Source organism: Paroedura picta, chromosome 4 (assembly GCF_049243985.1).
Source record: "Paroedura picta isolate Pp20150507F chromosome 4, Ppicta_v3.0, whole genome shotgun sequence".
Classification (NCBI taxonomy): Eukaryota; Metazoa; Chordata; class Lepidosauria; order Squamata; family Gekkonidae; genus Paroedura; species Paroedura picta.
In genome coordinates, this window is record NC_135372.1 from 134,917,969 (window position 1) to 134,931,834 (window position 13,866).

The window sequence follows — 13,866 nt, forward strand, 5'->3', positions numbered from 1 at the left end:
AAAAACCCTGGCCCTGGTTGGGGCTGAGAAAGCTCTGACAGAACTGCCCTGTGATAACAGCTCTAACAGAATGGTGATGAGCCCAATGTCACCCAGCTGGCTGCATGTGGAGGAGTGGGGAATCAAACCTGGCTCTCCAGATTAGAAATCGCTGCTCTTAACCGCTACACCGCGCTGACACGGGCTTCTTTTCCTGTCTTGAAAACTGCAGGGGGACCTTAAGCCGCTCGCACACTCTGGTCGAGCCTACCTACCAGGGTTGTTGTGAAGGTAAAATGCAGGGAAGGAGGCCAGTGCAAATTTGATAACAACGAGGTAAATAAATAAATGATAAATTCGCCCAAAAACTAAACGTTCCACCAGCGTCACAGAAGCTTGGTTTTTCTGATTCAATGTGTTCCGAGCCTACTGTTCTTTCCAAAATAACTCTTATTTTTTTCACACCCTTTGTAGAAGGAATGAGCTATTATTGGCTGTTTCCCAGGAAGCCATGAAAGACGACCCTTTGTATGAGAAAAGAAGATCAAAAGCAAAAAGCTCTTGAGAAAGAGCATTGTCCTTCAGATGTGTCGAGTCAACTTTGGAAAATAAGCCAAGGCAGATTGGGCACAACGGAGTCAAGTACTTTGGGGTTCAAATAGTTCTGCTCTAGACCACTTTATCAGAAAGCATAACAGAAGGCTGATATCCATTCCTCTTGCCCACAGATCAGTGGTACAAGTCCCAATTAAGGCTGCGTTCTTGGAAGAAGAACTTGAGAATGACGGGCATGCCTTACCACAGGGGTAGTCAACCTGTGGTCCTCCAGATGTTCATGGACTACAATTACCATGAGCCCCTGCCAGCTGGCAGGGGCTCATGGGAATTGTAGTCCATGAACATCTGGAGGACCACAGGTTGACTACCCCTGCCTTACCAGACAGATCCGTAGCAATAGGCTTCCTCCTCCTCTCGTTTCCTCCTCCTCCAAAGTCAGTCACTTGAAGGACAACACTTGTGATCATTGATTTACATGCGCCCTGCCCAGGAGAAGCCAGTAGGTGGTGATCAGTATGCAATCCAGATTTCGGCATGTGATTGCCGGGGAGCCCCGTTTCGCATCCACGTTAGGCATATGGCAAAATGTTTCTGGTGTCGAAAGCAGTGGTGGGTTTGCCAGGGCGTTGTAAGTTCCTAATGAAGCACTTAACCACTTAGATCAGAGATGATCTAGTTAGTGGCACGTCAGTGGAGATGCTGTCCTAGGCAGCTATAAGCCATTAGCTGACTTCTGTTGTCCAGTCCCCGAAACAGAAAAAAAAGCATCTAGAGGGCCTTTGTACATGTTATGTGACAACACATTGCTACTGCATAGACCTATTTACATAGAAATATAGAAACCATGGAATTGGAAGGGGTCCCAAAGGTGGACTCATAAACATAGACATATAGAAACTATAGAGTTGGAAGGGGAACCAAGGATCATGGACACTTAAACATTGAGATATAGAAACCATAGAGTTGGAAGGGGGTCCAAGGGTCATGGACCCTTAAGCATTGCTACTGCATAGACCTATTTACATAGAAATATAGAAACCATGGAATTGGAAGGGGTCCCAAAGGTGGACTCATAAACATAGACATATAGAAACTATAGAGTTGGAAGGGGAACCAAGGATCATGGACACTTAAACATTGAGATATAGAAACCATAGAGTTGGAAGGGGGTCCAAGGGTCATGGACCCTTAAGCATTGCTACTGCATAGACCTATTTACATAGAAATATAGAAACCATGGAATTGGAAGGGGTCCCAAAGGTGGACTCATAAACATAGACAAATAGAAACCATAGAGTTGACAGGTGTCCCAAGGGTCATGAGCTCTTAAGCATAGCCATATAGAAACCATAGAGCTGGAAGGGGTCCTAAGGATCATAGAATCATAGAGTTGGAAGGGGCCATGCAGGCCATCTAGTCCAACCCCCTGCTCAACCCAGGATTAGCCCAAAGCATCCTGAAGCAGCCAAGAAAAGTGTGTATCCAACCTTTGCTTGAAGACTGCCAGTGAGGGGGAGCTCACCACCTCCTTAGGCAGCCTATTCCACTGCTGAACTACTCTGACTGTGAAAAACTTTTTACTGATATCTAGCCTATATCGTTGTACTTGTAGTTTAAACTCTATGGTTTCTATATTATGCTTAAAGGTCCATGATGAGTTGGAAGGGGCCATACAGGCCATCTAGTCCAACCCCCTGCTCAACGCAGGATCAGCCCAAAGCATACTAAAGCATCATGGACCTTTAAGCATAATATAGAAACCATAGAGTTGGAAGGGGACCCAAGGATCACGGATCCTTAAACACAGAAATACAGAAACCATAGAGCTGCAAGGGATCCCAAGGGTCCAACCTTCTGCATAATGCAGAACATTCACGACTGTCCCCCTCCCCCAGTGATTCATGCTCTATAGCCAGAGAGAATAGAGCTACAAGGAGTCTACTAATTCACGCCATTAGTCTATCAACGTCATAGTGGTCTATTCTGAGTGGCCAGGAGGGGCAGTACAAAAGTCTAAAAATAAAAAAATTCTCATGGAACATCTGCAAATGGCTTCAGAGAAACTCCAGCGTCTGCTTCTCCAGACAGCGATTTTTGATCTGCCCCAGGAATGTGTGCATTGCGCTTTCCAGTGAGATGTGATGGAGCTCTTTGTACTCTCCCCAATTGTGGCTGAGTGACTTGAAAACTTAGATCAGCCTTTCTCGGCTTTTTTATTGGTGAGAACCCCCTGAAACATTCTTCAGGCTTCGTGAAACCCCAGAAGTGGTGCGAACATGCATAATCTTGGGGTACTTGTGGATTGTAAGCTAAACATGAGCAGGCAGTGTGATGTGGCGGTAAAAAAGGTGAATGCCATTTTGGGCTGTATCAACAGGGGCATCACATCAAAATCACAAGATGTCATAGTCCCATTGTATACGGCACTGGTCAGACCACACCTGGAGTACTGTGTGCAGTTCTGGAGGCTTCACTTCAAGAAGGACGTAGATAAAATTGAAAGGGTACAGAGGAGAGCGACGAAGATGATCTGGGGCCAAGGGACCAAGCCCTATGAAGATAGGTTGAGGGACTTGGGAATGTTCAGCCTGGAGAAAAGGAGGTTGAGAGGGGACATGATAGCCCTCTTTAAGTATTTGAAAGGTTGTCACTTGGAGGAGGGCAGGATGCTGTTTCCGTTGGCTGCAGAGGAGAGGACACGCAGTAATGGGTTTAAACTTCAAGTACAACGATATAGGCTAGATATCAGGAAAATTTTTTTCACAGTCAGAGTAGTTCAGCAGTGGAATAGGCTGCCTAAGGAGGTGGTGAGCTCCCCCTCACTGGTTGGATACACACTTTTCTTGGATGCTTTAGGATGCTTAGGGCTAATCCTGCGTTGAGCAGGGGGTGGGACTAGATGGCCTGTATGGCCCCTTCCAACTCTATGATTCTGTGATTTTGTGAATACGATTGGAAAGCAAACCTGTGTCCATGCCCACCCGGGGCCTATACCCTTCTCACTCCCTCCAGGCCCATCTTTGGGCTTTTTGGGAAGGGGAGGGAGGGTTGACATGACCATATATGGTCAGACCGCCTGATAAATGATTAACAAATTAAAAAAAATATATTAAAAATTAACCCCCACCCATTCAGGAAGCCCCTCCAGGGCCGTCAAGAAACCCCAAAGTTTCACAAAACCCTGACTGAGAAAGCCTGACATAGATGTTAGCATTTGGAGGAACTGCCCAATCTGTCTCGTTAACAGTTATACCTACTTGGCTGCATATTTTAGATTATTATGTGCTTCCTGTGTGTAACTCTTCCGCGCGATAATCATAAATCCAGCCAGCTCCGGCGATCAGTTCCAGCTGCGACGAAAGCGTGCCAAACAAAAGGAGCAAAATTCAGAAGCCATCTCGATGAAAGCGGAACACTTGGTGATGCACCATGTGCAGGACTTAGTGGTGCATCGTTCACGTGCCTTTTGTGGCTGTATTTAGAGAAAACTGACTCCGTTGAGTTAGGCTCTTATCCGGAGGCCCTTTGTCCTACACAGTCCTTCTAGGCATGGACATTTTCCCATAGAGGATGGGTGTGCTAGGCTCTTATCTGGAGGGCCTTCGTCCTACACAGGCCTTCTAGGCATGAACATTTTCCCATAGATGAGCTAGGCTCTTATCCGGAGGCCCTTTGTCCTACACAGCCCTTCTAGGCATGGACATTTTCCCATAGAGGATGGATGCAAGGTGTCAAAGGCACTCTAGGTGCTGCTACATAGCCCCAAAGGACCAGGTGCAATGCTGAGAGTTAAGAACGTTTGGACTGGCTTTTAAGGAGAGAGCAATTAGCAAATGGATGGAACGCAAGTTCTTCCCTGTGCCGAATTTAACACAACAGGAGCAGCACGTTTGATCTTCCCCCTTGAAGAGGACAGCTTGCTGGTGGAAGCTCCTTTCTCCACTGTTATCCCTGGAGGGTGGCGTCAAGCCTTTGAAGGGGCCTCCTCTTCTATCAGGTGTCAGGCAGCCCCTTTCAGAACGTGCTGTTCCATCGATTTATCTAAACAGATAAGCACCACAGCACTGCTTGAGAAACCGGGCGCTTCAAAAGCCGAGGTGTTTGCAGGAAGAAAGAGGATCCAATTAAAGGTGTCACAAAGTTAATGAAAATAACAGAGCGATGTTGATTGCGGTACTTTCTGATACTTTCAAACTGCCCATTAGTAGAACTCATAAAGCTCTCGTCAGTGCCTTGGTGCCGAAATTCACCTCCGCGTCTTTCCAATTTGCTTGGGCTAATTTCGTGATTTAATGAAAACGCCTATGATCATGGGCTTTATAATAAGGAAGAGTTGTCGTTTATTAACTCCGGGCTAAGTCAGACCCTTGATGGATATAATCGGACGGATCCTCTGGGGCGATTCCGTGCCCTGCGTGTTTATTTTGATTTGTGTCTAAACGTAGAGCTTCCGAACAGGGAACCGATAGTTTGGTGGAAAGACTCAAGGCCCGAGAGGATTTCGTCACCCTCTTTCCATGTGGGGAAGGGTCTGTTAAAACCAGTCCTTGTCAGGGAAAGTGACACCACCACACCGAAAGGAAAATGACAGCTTTGATCGCTGCCTGAGCAACTTGGTGGGGGGTTGACTTTGGAGAGGTCAAGGGAAGTGAAAATGAGGTGGTCGATGGGGAATGGGCCACTTGTCGATAACTGTGAATCAGACTCTCTCGTGCAACTTCTACAGAATGCCAGTCCAGCACCCTCCCCTGCAGTGCCCTCTTTACCCAATAAGAATTCACACTGGTGTTGTGTATTGTTCTACACAGAAGTTATTTCTGCAGCGATGATAGTGTTATGCAGAAAACAAGCTGGCCCCCTCTTCAACATGTCTACATTTTGCAGAATTAAGTACGGCTATCGTATCAACCCCCTTTCCCTCCTCTTCTCCAAGCTACACATACCCATGTCAATGGCTACTAGCCGTTTGTGACTGAAGGGGAACCTCCACATTAAGAACTTGAGTAAACCTCCATGTTGACCTTTGAATCCCAGAGCCAGAAGGCAGCATCAGTGAAAGGCCTCAGCCACTGTGCCCTGTTGCTGGCACTCCAAAGGAACTGGCTGGCCACTGTGTGAAACAGGATGCTGGACTAGATGGACCACTGGTTTGATCTACTAGGATCCTTATTGTGTACTTATGAAGGTCTAGGCCTGTATGCCCTGTTGCTAGCTGTCCAGGGATATTGGTTGTCTTCTGTGTGAGAAAGGATGCTGGACTAGACGGACCAGTGTTCTGATCCAGCAGGACTTTTATTGTATTCTCATTGGGGAAGGCCTTGGTCTCTAAGAGCCAAGATGATTTGCAATAGATGAATGATGGGAATTAAGTCCTGGTGTCACATACTTGGCTGTATTGCCGGTATTAAACACAAAAGAGTTTGCCTCTTTAAAACGGTGGAAATTCCCCCAAATACTAGGGGCTTTTTGCACGCCTTCAAAATAGCACAATGGTTGCCAATTGAAAACGCTACTGATTTGCTGTTTTGCACAACGTCGTCGACAATCTGCCACACACCTGAAACCAATCTGCAAAAAGCGCTTCCTTGTAGCGCTTTCAGGGAAATCCCCAAAAGTGGATTCACCCTCCGGAAAGCGATACAGTCCTGCAACCAATCTGCAACACTAGCGAAAAAGACCTGAACGTTAACATTGTTGCGGTTTCTACAAAGTCCCTCCCCCTGGCTCTCTTCTCTGATCTTCCGGCGAAGCGATCGCCATTTTTTTTTTCTCCGAGCGAGCAGGGATAAACGCACCAGCGAGCCTCTTTCTGTTTAGAGGCTTCCCTGGCTTCAGTCCCTCCCCTTTAGTCACTAAGCACAAACCACAGAAAAGCACGTTTGCTGAAGTATTTTCCCTTTATTTTTTACACATTCATTCAGCCAAAAATCGGGCCCGTGAGAGGGGGGGGGGTTTCACTCGGAGGAAGCGTGGCAACGATCAAACGATCAAACGACAGCTCAAACACACCAGGCAGCTGGATGGGTCTCTCCGTTGCAACGAATCTACACAGATTCGTTGCTATGGGTCTGTTTTTTTTTTTTTAAAAAAACCTTTCTTAAAGGGAAAGGGGCTGTTTGGGAGCATGCTAACGGCTGCCCATTGGCTGCTTGACGGCCAGGGGCGGGACAAGCTTGGCAATAGCACTTCCTTTCTAGCGATTTCTGCTGAGACCGGAAACCTGTGGGAAACGCTACAAAACGCAACTGGATTCCACTACAAAGGCAGGTGTGCATAACGACGAATTCCACTACTTTAAATGGCGATTTTTCATTCAGTGACCAATTTGCAACAAAGATCCCGGTGCGTAAAGCCCCCTAGTGTTGAACTGCATTAGGAAGCCTGCTTGATTGTGCCCTTTGAGTGGTCATTTTGTTTTAATTCTCCGGCCGTAAGGCACAAGCTAAGGCGATGATGAGAAACTGTGGATTTTAGACCCAGGTTTTCTTCCATCCTTTCCTTTCCTTTCCTTTCCTTTCCTTTCCTTTCCTTTCCTTTCCTTTCCTTTCCTTTCCTTTCCTTTCCTTTCCTTTCCTTTCCTTTCCTTTCTCTCTCTCTTCCGTTCCAGTGTTCACTAGCTGAACAGTTGTCCTGAATTCAGAAGACGCATAAAACCAAATTTCCGTACACCGCATTTATCGTAAATGTGTGTCGTTTCCTTAAAAGCGTAAACCACTTTAAATGATATTGAGGTGCCTTATGCTAATGGCTTTCTGGAACAGCATCTTTCTAATTTCCCGCTCTGATAAGTCCTTGTCATGCCATCTTCTGTCCATGAAATGAGTCATGTTGTACGCCGGTATCAATGGGCATGATGTATCATAGCAACCACTGCCTGGTGTGGAAAACTCAAAGAGAGGTTTCGTGGGGTGGGGGGTGGGGGGTGGAGAGAAGACACTTGACAAGCACCGTAGCAATTTTCTAGAAGAACTCTCCGGGAACACTTCAAGAGGTTTTTCTTTCTCTCTTTTTTAAAGTTAGTTAAGTACCTGCTGCTCACGCAAAGATTTTCTGGTCTAGGATTTAACTTGAAAGCAAGTTGACACCCTCCTTGTGTCCTGAAGAAAGCACACACAGAGAGAGAGAGAGATGGCTCCCCTGGCATGTGGGATTTCAAAATAAATGGCCAACAGAACTGCACAGGTGAAAAGCTACCTTTGGCTACCTTCAAACACCTGGAATAGTTCGACATGGTCAGAAACCCTGGAAAATAAGGTGAGAGTATCCTGCTACCAGTATCCTGCCAGCGTGATGTAGTGGTTGTTAGTGGCGGCTTCTAATCTGGCATGCCAGGTTCGATTCTGCGCTCCCCCACATGCAGCCAGCTGGGTGACCTTGGGCTCCCCACAGCACTGATAAAGCTGTTCTGACCGAGCAGTCCTGTCAGAAGCTTTCTCAGCCTCACTCACATCACAGTGTGTCTGTTGTGGGGAGAGGGAAGGGAAGGCAATTGTAAACCACTTTGAGACTCCTTCAGTGAAAAGTGGGGTATAAAAACCAACTCTTCTTCTTCTATTAGAAGTCTTTTGTCAACAACAGGCCTGCAAATTTTCTCCTCAGTTTTTAATGTAGCTGGATCCTGGCAGCCAGCAGTACGGTGGGGTGGGGAAAGTGGGGTGGGGGCAGCATCACCAGTGCAATTATGTAATTACCATGGAAGAGGAAGAGTTGGGTTTTGTATCCTGCTTTTCACTACCCGAAGGAGTCTCAAAGCGCCTTACAATCACTTCTCTTCCTCTCCCCACAACAGACACTCTGTAAGGAGGCTGAGAGAGTTCTGTCAGGACTGCTCTGTGAGAACAGCACTATCAGGGCTGTGATGAGCCCAAGGTCACCCAGCTGGCTGCATGGGGAGGAACAGGGAATCAAACCCAAAATACCTGGAAGTGACAGCAGTAGTACTCGACAGCAGTAGTTCTAGGAATTGCGGGAAGCTCTACAGTTTTGTCATATGAATTTACTATAGTGTTTCCAGCAATTCCTAGAGCTACCGTTTCTTCCAGGTATTCCCTGGAAATGCCTTTATCATGAGTGATTCTAGTGAGGTTTTCTTTTTTTAAATGGAATCTAAGTTTTCATTTATCCTGGCCTCTGTTCCATGTAAGCCTGTTACCAACCAGGACCAGGGCCTTTTCTGTCCTGGCTCCAACCTGGTGGGACAGGCTTCCAGACGAGATCAGGGCTCTGCAGAAATTGCTTGAATTCTGCAGGGTCTTTCAAACAGAGCTGTTCCCCCAGGTCATTGGCTGATGATGGGTGTTGAAATTCAGTTACTGACCCCCTCCGGCTGTCCCCGCCTCCCCGGTTGTGTGGCTGACCAGCTGACTGTATACTATTCCTTTTAAATGTTTAAAACAGGGATAGTCAAACTGCGGCCCTCCAGATGTCCATGAACTACAATTCCCAGAAGCCCCTGCCAGCATTCGCTGGCAGGGGCTTCTGGGAATTGTAGTCCATGGACATCTGGAAGGCCGCAGTTTGACTACCCCTGGTTTAAAAGATGTTTTCATTGGAATGCTTTAATTTGTAATTGGAAGGTTTAAGTTTACCATTGTGGACCATCCAGGGCTTGGATGATAAAGCAGTAAGGGCAGTATAAAAACACAAACAAAGAAATGTGGCAGCACATGGGAATTCGGGACAGAAAATCCCATGCCTTGATTGGGGTCAGGATAGCCTGAAATGCAAACTGAAATTTGGCTTGCACCCCAGGATAAAGATCAGTGCATGATTTAAACTAAGTTTTATTCATTGAATGTATCCAACACTTCCTTCCCTGGAGAGACTTGTTAAATAAGGCAGGACCCCTGCCTCTCAGACTGACATACTGTCTTCCACAACCAGTGGCATCCCGCAATAGTCTAGGCTTGGGCCATAGCCAGACACTGTTTAAGTCTGCCAAGCTAGGTCAGACTCCTTTTTAAGAGTTTGCTCTTAGCCACAGGCTCAGAATGGCAGCCTCTTGCCTGGCACATATCTGATCCTGCGTTGAGCAGGGGGTTGGACTAGATGGCCTCTATGGCCCCTTTGAACTCTATGATTCTATGATTCATATAATAGGGTTGTGCACTTTGGGTGCCAAAGCGGCCGTTCCAGCCTAAAGCGGCCAGCGCCGTTACATTCAATGCCTGCATAATTGTGAGTCTACATTTATCCATGTATTGGCGCTGCTTTCCTTTCGCAAAACAAACTCCCATCGGCCTTGTTGAAATATGCAAGATTTGTAGCGTGCATGATTCAACAGGATATGAAGAATATCCTGCAGGGAGCATCGGAGGAGATGCGTTGTTAGCATATTTAAATCAGGAACTTCCTGGTCTTTTTCAAATAATCCCCTCCTGTGTCCTGATTGGCTCGACGTTGAGCATACTTTGATCCTTTGAGCCTACTTCTCCCAAGCTTGCCTCCAGAAGAACCCATTAATGAGTTAGACTGTTAGGCCTGTCCGTCTCCTTTCTTCTCTTCTTATTCAGCTGTCTCTCTTCTTATTCAGACTATTTATTCTTTTAGCAGCCTGTGCTTAAGTGGACACATGTTACCTGCTGGTCATACAGGAGTTCCCTGCAATATGTGAACAGGGCTAGAGAAAGAGAAGTTTGCGAGGGACATAAAAACTGTCCAGTGGAGATAATTAAGAGGGATTTGGAGATATTTCAGGACGAGGGTTAGGGGGGAGCGCTTTGTCACGGTTCAGCTGCCTTGGCGATCACCGAACCCCGAGGTGGCCAATGGCATGGCACGGAGAGGAGGATCAGTGCTGGCAGTCATGCAGCAGCCGGCCCCCGCATGCAAAAATGTAATCTTTTTTGTCTATAATTATTCCAATTTATTCTGTAGATATTGCCTTCATAGCTAAGGATGTGCAAACATAAACCAAAACACAATTCCCCCTCCCTTTTCAGTAGCCCGTTTTCAAAGTTGTTTTCTTCCTCAGTGGTTTTTATCATATAAATTGTCCCTTAGGCTCAGCCTTTCATGGAGGTTTGTTTACTGCTCTATGGCTGTGAAAATCCCCATAAAGGTAAAGGTAAAGGTATCCCCTGTGCAAGCACCAGGTCATGTCTGACCCTTGGGGTGACGCCCTCCAGCGTTTTCATGGCAGACTCAATACGGGGTGGTTTGCCAGTGCCTTCCCCAGTCATGACCGTTTACCCCCCAGCAAGCTGGGTACTCATTTTACCGACCTCGGAAGGATGGAAGGCTGAGTCGACCTTGAGCCGGCTGCTGGGATCGAACTCCCAACCTCATGGGCAGACAGCTTCAGACAGCATGTCGCTGCCTTACCACTCTGCGCCACAAGAGGCTCTAGAAAATCCCCATAGCCATAGCCAAAATCTGTGCAAGCAGATTTTAGGCAGGCCACTGAATCAGCAGTACAATGGGGTGGGGGAGAAGGAGGAGAGCAATGTTAGGCTTGTGCGCTTCGGGCACCAAAGCAGCCGTTCCAGCCCGAAGCGGCCTGCACCGCAGCACAGGGGAAGAGGGGAGGCGCCAGTCGTGGTGTACAACCCAGCACCTGGACGCAGGTGCAGAGCTTTGCGCATGCATGTGTGTGCTGACTGGCGTGCCATTGCTCTAAAGATAAATCTAAGGTACGCTGTGCATGGACTGCATGTGCCTTCACTTTAACTTGTGAACAGGGCTAATGTTATCAAATCACTCACTACCTGGATATGGCCCCCTAAGAGCTGGGGGCCCTGATGGAACTGCCACAGTTCCAAAGGGCCTGTAAAGACAGAGATCTTCTTCCAGGCATTTGGCTGAGGTTGGGTGGATTGGAAGATATTGCCTCTCCTCCGATGTCTGACTGGAGAGGGCAGCTGGGAGGTGGAATAATGTAGTTGGTGTAGACTGGTGTGAGGGGGAAGGGTTGGTTTTTTTTTTATTTTATTGTTTGAATTACTATTATAAGCTGCCATCAGCTGGCAGGTCTGGGAGAGGCACCTAAGTGAATGAATGAATGAATGAATGAATGAATGAATGAATGAATGAATGAATGAATGAATGAGAAGGTGACCTCTACATATTTCTCCACTGTGAGGTATAATTTCCCTCCAAAATGAAATGCTGTTTCCTCAGGAACTGAGCAAGGCCTACTAGTGTGGTATTCTTTGTTATAAAAATGAAGCTCAATCTCACCCCATCACAATTTCATTCATTCATTCATTCATTCATTCATTCATTCATTCATTCATTCATTCATTCATTCATTCATTGCCCACTACTCCCATGAGGCTCGTGGTGGGTCACATTTAATAAAACCCCCACAAACCCCCTAATACAATAAAATCCCACCTAAAACCAGCAAGGCCAACCTAACCCAAACCAATCCAAATGGCGGCGGCAATACACAACTGAGTCTGTATCCCAAGGGACAAATAAACAATCACCACCAAAGTAACCCTGGGGGGGGGATCCGATCTACCATTGAGGCGCTGGCCTCAACCATACACCTGGCGGAAGAGCTCTGTTTTGCAGGCCCTGCGGAAAGCTGGTAAATCCTGCAGGGACGCGCAGCTCACCCAGGAGCTCATTCCACCAGGAGGGACCAGGACCAAAAAGGCCCTGGCCCTGGTCGAGACCAGATGTGCCTCCCAGGGACCAGATACGACCATCAGATTTGTACCCATAGAGCGCAAGGCCCTGCGGGGGGTGGGCATAGGGCACAAGGTGGTCCCTCAGGTATGTGGTTCCCAGACCGCAGAGAGCCTTGGTTAAAACCAAAACCTTGAATCTGATCCGGGCAGCAATCAGTAGCCAATGCAGCTGCCTCAGGACAGGCTGGGTATGGTTCCTCCAAGATGTCCCTGTGAGGACCCTGGCAGCTGCATTTTGTACCTGCTGTAATTTCCAGATCAGGTGTAAGGTTAGGCCCGCATAGAGCGAGTTACAGAAATCTATTCTGGAGGTGACTGTCGCATGGATCACTGTGGCTAGGTGATCAGGGGACAGGCAGGGCGCTAATAGCCGAGCCTGGCGAAGACGGAAAAATGCCTAGCCTGCTACCTTTTTGACCTGAGCTTCCAAGTTTAGCAAGGCATCTAAGGTCACTCCCAGATTCCTAGCTTGGGACGCGATGACCAGATGCGTCCTGGCCAAGGTGGGGAGATGCGCTTTTGATATCGTATCCCCCCTGCATGATATCTTTTTGGCTCTACTCAGCCCTAGAACTTTTTGGGAAGCGTAGAGCCTTCTTTTCTTAAAAACCCTTCATCAGAATGGCACTGAATCATTTTTACCAACAAACAAATCAAAGGTTTGACTTTACAATGAGGGAAAGGGTAGCTGGAACAAGGAATCAAGTTTCTTTATACAAATCAGTTATTTTACAGGTTTCCATACTTTGTTACAGGCTTTTGAGAGACGTTCACAGACTTTTCTTTCAGTTGTTAAGAATTCTTTTAAACTGAGATATTTTGTTACAGTGTTTATCCCAAAACACATTGGTTTATATTTTATCTCTTTTATTTTGAGTTCCTCTGAACTCCACTGTTTCATACCAAGTGGATAGATAACATCTCATTGCCCATATTCTCACTGCCAAATACCTGCCCTAGTTGTCCAGACACAGTGTGGATTAGCTCTAGTTAATTCAGTTCTCTCACTTCAATTTCTCCTCAAAGTATGTGATCATCTAAGACAATAGTCCCCAACCTTTTTCCGGTTGAGGACCACCCCCGGGGGTGAGGGAGAGCTGTTGGCCCGGGCACCGCGCATGCATGTTTTCGCCAGCGGTTGGCGCTAATGCGCATGTGCAGAGTAGCTGTGCATGCGCGTTTTTGCCAGCAGGGGGCACTAACGCGCATGCGCGGCAGCTCCGCACATGCACGTTTGCGTCCGCTGGTGTGCCGGAGGCTGTGTCTGCCTCTTCCCCACAACAAGAAGCTAGCCGGGCCGCGAGCGAAGGGGAGGGGAGAGGCAGGCGCAGCTGCCGGCGGCCCGGTATCAAGGCCTTTGCGGCTGGCTACCGGGCCGCGGACTGGGAGTTGATGATCCCTGATCTAAGATTCTGTCAGACTCAGGCTCCAAATGCCTTCCCTCCAGCACACAGCCAGAATGTCAACTCCCACTCAGCTGTTGCTGGCCAGTAAGAGGGCTCAGAGCAGCCTATGGCTGGGGCTCTATCTGCTTAGTGAGGATTTTTAACCCTCTACTAACCTGTTGTTTCAGAACTTAAAACCTTATTTTCTAAGTGCTATCCATCTTACCTCCTGCCCAGAAACATATCTTTTGTTGGGACAATATATGGTTATCACCAAAGGAATGGGTCCCTTCCTTAGAAACTCTCTG

General features: G+C 47.4%; 1 long non-coding RNA gene across 2 annotated transcripts in view; it reads left to right on the forward strand.

Annotated features, from left to right (window-relative positions):
* Positions 1-13,866, forward strand: part of LOC143836892 (uncharacterized) — a 34,718-nt gene that overhangs the window by 10,753 nt on the left and 10,099 nt on the right. The window contains exon 4 of one of the 2 annotated variants that reach the window (XR_013230818.1): positions 212-341. The exons of the other annotated variant lie outside the window; for it this stretch is intronic. This is a non-coding gene — a long non-coding RNA (uncharacterized LOC143836892). Of the gene's footprint in view, positions 1-211; positions 342-13,866 lie in introns of those variants that run through there. 2 annotated transcript variants of the gene reach the window in all.